The sequence below is a fragment of the Mastomys coucha genome, unplaced genomic scaffold, assembly GCF_008632895.1.
Source record: "Mastomys coucha isolate ucsf_1 unplaced genomic scaffold, UCSF_Mcou_1 pScaffold15, whole genome shotgun sequence".
In the NCBI taxonomy this organism is placed as follows: Eukaryota; Metazoa; Chordata; class Mammalia; order Rodentia; family Muridae; genus Mastomys; species Mastomys coucha.
This window is the reverse complement of record NW_022196897.1, coordinates 6,369,285-6,380,188: the sequence shown is the minus strand read 5'-3', so window position 1 is coordinate 6,380,188 and position 10,904 is coordinate 6,369,285. Positions and strand designations below refer to the sequence as shown.

The 10,904-nt window shown below is 41.8% G+C and overlaps 1 non-coding gene across 1 annotated transcript; it reads left to right on the top strand.

Moving 5' to 3' along the window:
* The first annotated feature begins 10,292 nt into the window (after positions 1–10,292).
* On the top strand, positions 10,293–10,366 carry Trnan-guu. Its single transcript has one exon. It is a non-coding gene; the product is annotated as a tRNA-Asn (tRNA).
* The last annotated feature ends 538 nt before the right edge of the window (positions 10,367–10,904 follow it).

Sequence of the window (10,904 nt, the reverse complement as noted above, 5' to 3'; positions counted from 1 at the left end):
TTGCCAGCTCTGGTCCAGCTCTGTGGATATGCCTTCTACTCAGTAGTAAAATATCTATCTTGTTATCATTTAACTTGAATTTCTTTCATTACTAACCCCATGGAGCCTGTCTCTTTTCTGTCATTTCTATGTATTCTTGGGAGGAATGTCTACATATTCTCTTCTCATTTTCTTTTTTTTAGATTTATTTATTTATTATATGTAGGTACACTGTAGCTGCCTTCAGACACTCCAGAAGAGAGCGTCAGATCTCGTTAGGGATAGTTGTGAGCCACCATGTGGTTGCTGGGATTTGAACTCAGGACCTTTGGAAGAGCAGTCGATACTCTTAACCACTGAGCCATCTCTCCAGGCCCTTCTCTTCTCATTTTTAAATTGGATTATTGTCTGTTTATTCTTCTATTGTACTTTTATATATTCTGAATTCATCCCTTTAGCAGACCAAAAAAAAAAAAAAAAGCAAACACTTTCTCCTCTCCTAGGTTTAACTTTTCATTATTTTGGCAGTGTCTTGTGAATGTAGCTGGTCTTTGCTACTTTGTGGATTCAACACCTATCATTACATAGAAAAGGATAGAGGAGAGAGTGAGGGAAAGATATCCCTGAATCTAACTGCTCTCCTTTTGTTTCTTCTTTGAGCACAACTACTAACAAATGCAACCACCACCCCCATGACCGATAACCACCAAACCCCTATTTTGGGTTCTAGCCCTTTTATACCCTCTGAAAATTCCCCAAATTCCAAACATCACACAATCACAGAATCACAGCTGGGCAAAACCATGCCTCTGCTAGAGCATGAGACAAATCATAGTCAGCTGCTATGAAACAGCCCTTATCCCCACACCTGGGATTAAAGCAAAACCTTCTTTAAATAATATTCCTGTTTTTTTTTTAAAGAAACAAAATTCCAGAATTCTCACTACAATAGACGTTTATAATTTTGATGTTATTCATTCATTATCTATTATTTGTGTGTGTGTGTGTGTGTGTGTGTAGGCACGTACATTGTGTAACATTTTCATACCATATGAGTGCTACAGTGTTCATGTGGACATTAGAGGATGAGTGTCAGTCCTCACCTGCCACTTAATTTGAGGCAAGGCTGCATTGCTTCACGTGCTAGGCTATTCCGTCCATGAGCTTCTGGGATTCATGTCTCTGTGTCCACGTGTTCTGGAGATCTGAACTCAGACCACTAGATCTGTGAGGTAAGTGCTTTTATCGCCAAGCCATTTCCCTGACCCAGTATCCAGTTTAGTTATTTTTTATTGTGGCTGTACTCTTCATATAATGTCTAGGAAACCATTGCCTAACCAAAGGTCTCCCCCCCCACTTCCTCTCTCTCTCTCTCTCTCTTCCCCTCTCTCTCACACACACACACACACAAACATGCACACATACACACATGCCCATGCATGTATACACATGTACAAACACACACACAAATAGCACACACATACACATACACAAATGTACACACACACACAAACATGCACACATACACACATGCCCATGCACATATACACATATACACACCCATACATACACAAATAACACACATATACACATACACAAATGTACACACACACGCACACACACACACGTATTCTGTGCCTTCTCTGAAGTAACTCAGATTTTGAGATTTTCTTCTTTGATCCTTGGTGCAGTTGGAGTTGATATTTGTGCCTGGTATAAGTTAGGAATTAGCCTTCATTCTTTCACATGTGGGTTTGTAGCTGTTCTAGTGCAGTTAGTGGAAATGACTGTTCCTCCCCTGCTGAATGACCTCAGCACATTCATTAACAGCCTCTGTATGTCTCTCAGCCTCATGACCTCCATGTCCACTCCTGAGCCAGTGCTCAAGCCAGTAAGTACTATAGTGAGCAGCACAGGAGAAATTCTTATTCTCCAATGAAGCCTCAATAATTCAAGAGATGTGTGGTTACAGAATTTCTTTCACATTTCTTTGGAAAAAGAGTTTTCCATCAATCCTATCTAAAGTAAATGACATGCACAAATCCAAATTTAAATGTTCACCTGCAGGGCCCTTTTATGTAACTCACCTTATACTAAGGATGTGGGCTTTGGCAATCTCTTCTCCTGCATGTCATGGGAAACCCTCTTTAGAACCATCAGTTATACTGGGCATGGCAGCACATGCTACATCCCGGCTGAACTGGGAGGCCGTGCAGGGTGAGGGTCACCAAGATTTAGCATCAGCATCAGGCTGTCCCGCTGTGAGCCTCAGAAACAAAAGCATGAGCTCTGAACTGAGGCCCTCAACTGAAGGATGTGCAAAGTTACTGTGACTGAAAGCTGCACTTCAATCCTAGCAAACCCTCAGGTGATTAAGTTATTAATTCTGTCTTAGACTTGGACTAAGGACTTAGGCTAATGGAAGGATTCTTGAAAATTAATCCAAAGTTTTTTAGCAGTTGGGCCACAGAGTCTCTGAATTCAATTTTGCAACTCTGTTATTTTTCATTTTGACTAAAGCTTTTTGTCCCATGTGTGTGTGTGACAGGGTCTCTCTGTATCTCTTCATAGTTATTCCAAGTGGGTCAAGAAAATACCTCATTTTGAGAGAAAATAAAAAAGAATAAGAGGAAGATAGCAGAGTAATGTATTATCACTTGCAAAATCTGGAACAATTCTTCATACCATTGCCTGCTATTCTTAACTTCTTCAAAACCATGTCAGACTCAAACCTTTGTAAAGTTACTACAAGTTAATACAATATTTTTAAAAGTTCCAAATTGTTAATTAGTGTTTGCTGTGAGGCTGTGGTGGTTTGAGTAGGTTTGGCCCCCATAGGTTTGTGTGTTTGAATGCTTGGTCCAGGGAGTGGCACTATTAGGAGGTGTGGTCTTGCTAGAGGAAGTGTGCCACTGTAGGGACTGGCTTTGCGGTTTTCTATGCTCAAGCTTCGTGAAGTGTAGAACATAGTCTCCTTTGTGCTGTCTTCAGATGAAGATATAGAACTCTCAGCTCCATCTCCAGCACCATGCCTGCCTGGACGCTGCTCCCCCCCCAAAAAAAGAGGTCTGGAGATATGGATCAGAGACAGAGTGCTTCTGTGCTTCTGCAGCAGGGAAAGACCGGGGTCTCATCACCCTCCCCCCCCAACACACGCACGCACACACACGGGCAGGCACACGGGCAGGCACACGCACACACACACACACACACACGCACATACACTCGCATGCACAGGCACACGCACATGCACATGCGCACACGCACCTGCATGTACATGCATGTACACGCATGTCCGTGGCAATGCAACCTAGTAGTCTGGAGCCACCTAGAGAAGCATGGCTGGCCTTGACTTCTTGCTCTGCCACCAGCTTTGTGACCTTCAGTGAGTTACTTAACCCTTACATTTGAAACATCTGTAAAGCAGGGATGACAATAATGGAAAAGTCTCATGGTGTTGTTATAGCACAAGGCAGAGCACTTGACATGGGACCCAGGGCCTCACACGTGCTAGGCAAGCACTCACTCACTGAGCCATACCCCAGCCTTTAACATCTCAGTGAGTAAATATTTGCAAAGGACTTGGCATTATGTCACTGCTAGTGTTGTAGAAAGCGTTGAGCGAATGAATCAGGTAGGAGACACATTAGCTTTGACAATGTCAAAATCATCTACAGAAACAGTATGACCTCAAACTCTAAACAATTTTTAAAGTTTAAAAAAGTCTCTGTATGCCGGGCGGTAGTGGTATACGCCTTTAATCCCAGCACTTGGGAGGCAGAGGCAGTTGGATTTCTGAGTTCGAGGCCAGCCTGGTCTACAGAGTGAGTTCCAGGACAGCCAAGGCAACACAGAGAAACCCTGTCTCAAAAAAAAAAAAAGTCTCTGTACAAGTAACTTAGCTAGGTTCTTTCTTTGGTTAAGTCCTTGGCAATTAAACGGTATTTATCATCTATGTGAGAGTGTGTGTATGATGTATGTGTGGCTGAGTGTGCACGGCTCGTGTGTGGAGCTCTCAGGACAACCTTGCGGGGTTAGTTCCCTCCTTCCGTCATTACATAGGTTCCAGAGATAGGACGTAGGCCTTTAGGTGTGCGAGGCAAACACTTTACCCTCCAACTCCTCTCGCCTGCACTGACTTGGATTCTTAATAGGTTTTTAATTTTGTTTTTTTGAGACAAGGTCTGGCGTAGAACCGTAGGACTAGACCAGCTGTGAACTTCAGGTGCTCTCAAATCCTGGAATTCTAAGCAGTGACACTGTACCTGGCCTATGTCTCCCTGATAATGCCTTACACTAAGTTTTATGGTATGTTTCATCTTAGGAACCTAGGAGATGTGTTGGTTTTCCACGAAGGAAATGTTTAGGGTTTTATGTTTTATTTTTACATAAGATTTTCCATAAGATTTAACATTTTATTTTTAATGACTGCTTGAAATTACCCAACATACTTAGTGAGGTGACTTCACAGGTGCGGAGAAAGGGAACTGAGTGAGGCCACAGAGGACCGTACCATAGTGTGAAGTTTGGGGATGTGACAGAGACCCAGAGGTCCACAAGGAGGGAGTGTTACCCAGATGCACCTCTGCAGATGGAAGGAATTAAGACTGGAAAGGAAGGAGAAGAGAAAAGTGGGCACTTTAAACCCAAGACTGATCAGAAGCAGGCAGAGCAGAGGATCAGTGAGAGCCTTGGACAAATTATTTGAAGTTTAAATTAAGAGTATTTTTACTTTTGTTTTGTTGTTTGTTTGTTTTTTCCTTTTGGTAAAATTTTGCTATGCAGCCCAGACTGGCCTCAATCCTCTGCCTCGGCCTCCTAGATGCTGGGATTACAGTACTCTCAGCCACTGTAGATTAAAAGTTTAGATTCTAAACTGTTGTCAGCCTTGTATATAAACAAGACATCACGTTTGGGGGTGTGGAAGAGTGTGTTTGCCTAGCATAGTGAGGCCTAAGACTTAATGCCCAACACTCATAAAAGAAAATCAAAGGGGTCCTAACAACTAGGGATTGCTTATTACACACGTGCAATGCAGTGGTACAGTGTGTCACACATAAGAAATAGTACAGTATTTCACATGTATACTATCACATAGCATATCACATATGTTCCTACAGTGCATCATTTTTTAGTATGCATCTATTAGAGTTTAGGTTCTAGTAGGGAAATACATACATGAAATTTGTGGGCCTAATACGAGTGACTGGGATGGTAACAGAATGGAGGTGATTGGCCAAAGCTTCATTGATAGGGATGTGACCTACTAACCAAGATAAGAAATAAAAGGAACTTGAGATAATGCCAGAGTTTCAATCTGGGTTCCTATCCTAAGAATGTGTCAGTGTTTAAATGGTCCCAGGGAAAATTAATTTGTGTGTGTGTTTGTGTGTGTGTGTGTGTGTGTGTACTGAGGATTGGAGTTAGAGTCTCACAAGTGCTGAACATATACTAAACCTTGCATTATACCCTCCAGCCCCAAAATGTAACTTCAATCAAACCCCTAAAACTATAAGCAACAGGAAAATGCCTTATTCCTGTCACCTCATTTTCAAAGTCGTCTTTTGGGTGAGATAGCTTGTAAATACGCAAGGGTACTCAGTAGTCACACCAGTCTACCATCTTGTAGTACTATAAAATCTATTTTTGTCATCTACAGGTTTTATATCAAGTGCACTTAAAATGTAGACTGTACCCCGCACTCCAAACCTTACGATGCTGTTCATCTATTTTCAAACATTGTAAAGACAGTGTGGTCAGCTAGGCACCGCTGCCTTCCTGCTTTCCTGACTTTGACTCAGGCTTCCTGCCCATTTTGTGGGAAATGTCTTCAAGGAGAGAAGTCTTCTCCACGGTGTTCGTCTGAATTTTCCATACCTGAATTTTTTGTTGGAACTGTGGGTCTGGGGATACTGGTCTTCCATGACACCTTCTGTGCCCAACCAGAGGACACCAGGATTGCATGGTGATCTATCTAGAGCTTTTCTCAACAACTAGAGGCTTAGATTAAGTTGTTTTTTTGTTTTTTTTTTGTTTCCCAGACATAGTTTCTCTGTATAGCTCTGGCTGTTCTGGACAGAGACTGACCTCAGACTCACAGAACTCCTCCTGTCTCTGCCTCCTGAGTTCTGGGATTAAAGACATGCACCACCGACACCTGGCAGATTGGGGTTTCATTGAAAGCACACCCTTTAATTAATTCAAGGCTTTATTTTTTTCTTCGTTTCTTTCTTTCTTCTTTTTTTAAAAGCAAACATATTGATCTTTAAATTTGAAGTGATGTATTTGTTTAGCAGTTTAGGAAAAAATGAGTTATTTTCCAAAAGACTTCTGAACTAGACAAAACAAGATTTATTCCCTGGCACTGGAGCTAGCAGAAGGATTGAGTCAAACAGCTTTCCCTCTGTCCCCACCAGTGCGGGGGCCACTCTCGCTTCTGGTTTCTGTATGACACCTACCCTCATCCCTAATGAAGTCTCTTTCGTTGGCATCTGCTTTCTGGACTTCATAGAAGCAAATAAAAAAAATAGTTTATCTATTCTAATTTTTAAAAGAATTTAGCTTTATTTTTGTGCATTGAGTAGCTCAGGCAGAACTGGACTCACTCTGTAGCTGAGGATGGCTTGGAGCTCGGCTCTCCTGCCTGTCTCCCAAGGGTTGGAGTTATAGGTGTGTACCAGTACAATGGGTTTAATTTTTAAAAAAGCTAGGCAGGAAACTTGGATAATTTTCTTGTTAGTGACCATCCCTTGAAGCTAAATAAGGTGGGGTGTTGTTGGTGTTGTTGTTGTGGTTTTTTCCTTCCTTCCTTCCTTTTTTCTTTCTTCCTTTCTTTCTTTCTCTCTTTCGTGTGTGTGTGTGTGTGTGTGTGTGTGTGTGTGTGTGTGTGTGTGTGTTTTGCATGGTCAAAGAAGAGGAGGGGGAGGGTCAGGAGAAAAATAAAAACAAAAATTAAGGAGAAAAGAAAAAAGCCAGCTTGGCAGCCTACCAACAGGTTGGTACTTTCTCATTCTGGATGGAAAAGTGAGAGACTTTAGTCTGAAGCTGCCTCTGTTGTTCTGTGGGTAGCAGAGGAGGCTGTGGCTTCCTTGCTGAACTAGGTGAAGAGATGGAGTTGAGGGAGAAGCTGCCAGGCTTCCTGGGCTGACCACAAGGTCTCCCAGGAGCGATCCCCTGACCCTTTGTGCTGAAGCACGTTAGAGGTCCCCATCCTGTTTCCAGATGTGGAAACAGTTACAATGCAGACTACTGGGGGTGGCACTTTAGTGCCAGAGCTAACAGGTGACTAGACTTTCAGTTTGTTATCTGATAAGAAAAATGATTTCTCACTTGAGAGAGAGAGAGAGAGAGAGAGAGAGAGAGAGAGAGAGAGAGAGAAAGGGAGGGAGAGAGAGGGAGGGAGGGAGAGAGAATGTCTAAGCAGTCTGGCCAGGGTATTACCATATTTTTCCTTTCTTACTTTTTTTTCATATATTGTCGTTTATTAACAATAAATGAAGACAACCATCTGAATAATTGCACAGAAAATTCCAAGTGGTAGGATTTTTAAAGTAATTAAAAAAAAAAAAAGATATCCAAAGACCTTTCTGAAGAGTCTTGTGTCTTTTATGTGTTCTGGACCTAACAGTCACCTACAGACGCCTCTTTCTCATTTGCCACTAGATGCCTGCCAACCTGACCAACTGACCTGAGGGTGAGCTTGCACAGGGAGAAAGGGTTTGGTAAGTGGAAAGCATGACTTGCCCCACAGAGCTCCTTAGCATCTCAAAAATCAAGTATAAAATGTGACTCACAAAGGTCTCTATCCTTTCTTGCTCTTAATGAGGTCTGCCTAGCGTCCTCCTTTAATAGGTGTCTTGGAGCACCAAAGTCCGATTAGCGTTTAAACTTGCTGTTAGAACACAGCTCCAACTCCACTGCTCCTTTTAAACAACTTAGTTGTACTGCTTCCCGAATTCACTAACTGAAAAGCACTAATGTCTAGCACACCGAGTTAGAGGAGATCCTGGGAGCTACCTGTTCTGGGGTGAAGCTGGAGTCTTTCCTGAGAGGCCTGCTGCCTCCCTGGTAGCTGAGCTCCATAAATCCCCTTGGTCTGGTTTGCCTTGTCTGGTAAGACACGTGGGACCATTTGCACAGATGTTCTTTCTGTTCCTCTCCCAGAAGAAAATTTAAATATATAGCTCCATTAATCTGTACAAGCCAGCCTCCACTGATAGGTGTGTTCCTGGGAAAGGTAAATTTGTAGTTGAGTGACATACAATATATAAAAAGGGACAAAATGCTCAGACCTCTTCAGTTTCAGTAATTTTAAAGACCTGTGTGCTAATGCAACAATGAGAATTACTTTTCTTAGGATGTCCTAAAATTTAAGGGGTAAGTGTTTCTAAAATTAATTTAATAGATTTAATTGGTCCTCAACTGGTCCTAATAGATTTATATTGGTCATGCTAATGCAACAATGAGAATTGCTTTTCTTAGGATGTCCTAAATTTAAGGGGTAAATGTTTCTAAAATTAATTTAATTAAATCATTAGTCCTTCAAAGTTGTGCATAAATATTAAGGCCTAAGATCACAACCATTCAGGTGGCAGCCTATGCTGCCATCTTAGTTTAGTGGGCATCTTATACACAGCAGGGATGTCAACAGGTGTCACTAAGGTAGGATGTCCTGGTTCCATTCAATATTTTGAAGTATTTTCAAATGTGGGGACACACAAAGACTAAACTGAGCTAACCCCTCTGTAAAATGTTAACAGCTACACAAGCAGACTGGCAGGCAATTTTCCAAAGAACAGCAATTCTCAACACAGACATTTTTCCTCCCTGAATTAGTTTTTCTCTTGGATGGCTCCTGTCTCTTTTTAAAAGTGAAAATGTTAGTACTGTGATGTCTGACCCAGGAAGAGAAATGGGCAGGAAAGATGTAGACATGAACAGGTCCCCTGTTAATATTCTCAGCAGGAGAGTAAATATTTAATGAAAGGGCCGTAGAGTCCAAGGTTGCAGTCTGTTCTAGCTAAACCCTCGGAGAACAAAAGCAGAGGAAAAAGCCTCACTCTGAGTTTGAAGAAAAAGAGCCAGCATTTTCTGGCTTTAGCACAGATGAATAGTTATTTTAAAAATAAGGTTTGAAGTCAACACCATGCAGTTATATATGTCGTCACTATGCTCCGGAAGGTTCCTAGTTTGTTTCAAACTCAGGATTTTTGATGTGCACATTTAAAAGTGCGTTGAAAGCTGAGAGGTCCAGCTTGCTGTGAGTTCCCAGCTGTTTAACATTTCAGGCTACTTCGCTGTTAAATGGTTCTAAAGCCAATTTAAGTTGTCATCACGCAATTGGGGAACTCGAAATGTTGGTTGGACCCAAGCGCGTCGCTCACAACTTCTTTAAGTCCCGATGCCGACCGTTTTTTTCTCTCCGGAAGGCTTGAGGCCAGAGCAATTTAGGGACAAAAACGGAAATAGCAAGTTCTTCAGGGGAAACTATTATTTCTAGAAAGCGGGAACAGTGAGAGCAAAAATACGATTCTGAAAAGTAAACTTTCACAGGAGGGAAAGATTTTCCTGCGGAATATTTCTAGGGACAGAGTATGGTTACAAGCAGTGATCCTGAGCTAAAATGTGACCAGCTAATCATGTCCTATCTTTATTTTTTTTTTTCCTTATGTAATTTCTTTTTCAAAAAGCCTGCGAGGAGCGTGTTCAATGGCGTGACTTAAATGCAGGAGAAGAGGTCTCAGCAGAGAGGATCAAGGACCATTTCAGCAACTGGCCGCAAGCCTCGGGGACGCGTTGTAACGAAATGTTACTGGGACAATCGCACTGAGTAAAGTCGAAACGCAAACAGGATTTGAATACTTGTTTTAATAAAACCTGAATCTAAAAAGCAAAAGGCACGCATACAATCAGACGGCCTGAAGAGGCTCAGTAAGTAACGTAAGGTCAGCGGGCAGATAACCGCACAAACAGAAACAAAAGGAAAGCTCTGCCCGCAAACTGACCAGTGCGAGTCCTTTCGAAAGGTAATTAATTAGAAACTGTCATCTTACTGCAACAGAACCTTCCAAGCTGGGGTTGCTGGGAGCGGGGAGCAACAGTGTTTTAATCCACGTCGTGACCTGTAATTCTCCTCCATCTTGAGGCATAATTTTCCAATATGCTTCAGAAGTAGAAGGGGGACTCGAAAGGATTAAGAACCTTTAGTAAAATTTCCGCTTCTAATAATAGGCGTCAGGCACGAAGAAGAAAAAGTCACGGAACCTTTATTATTCTTCATAAGAGCCTCATCTGGAGCCTCCTGGAGCACCAAAGTCTCTGTGGCGCAATCGGTTAGCGCGTTCGGCTGTTAACCGAAAGGTTGGTGGTTCGAGCCCACCCAGGGACGTCCGTCTTAGCATTTTCTTTCTTTCTCTTTTTTAATTAAGCTTGCCTGCGGCTTTTTCTATCGCTGTACAGTTCCACTGTCAAATTCAAACAGCCTGAAGTCCAACCTTTCGCATCAATTCTAAGCTATCTTTCCCTGTCTTCCTACATTCAGAAATCAATTTTGTCACAATGAAGCCCTACTTCAGCGCTTTTGCTTTTTCCAACTTACTCTAACGTCCTAGATTTTTATAGAAAATGGAATAAACCTGAAAAGAAAACCTATTATACAGACTCATAACTAAATTTCTAAAAATGAAAGAATTGAAAGCAAGAAAAATTAAAAGGAAAGTTTCTTTCATATTTTACTTACACATTATGTGTGCACAAAGTGCCAAGCCCTCCCAAAATAGATACTTTGGGAAAATAGCCATAGTTACATCATAATACTGTCAGTCTTGCGTACAGATTATAGAAATCTAAAGCCACTTTAAAGAAAAAGGTAAACTGATGTATCAGCCATCAGTAGGTACTTGTCTATAGCACAGGCTTCTTGAAAG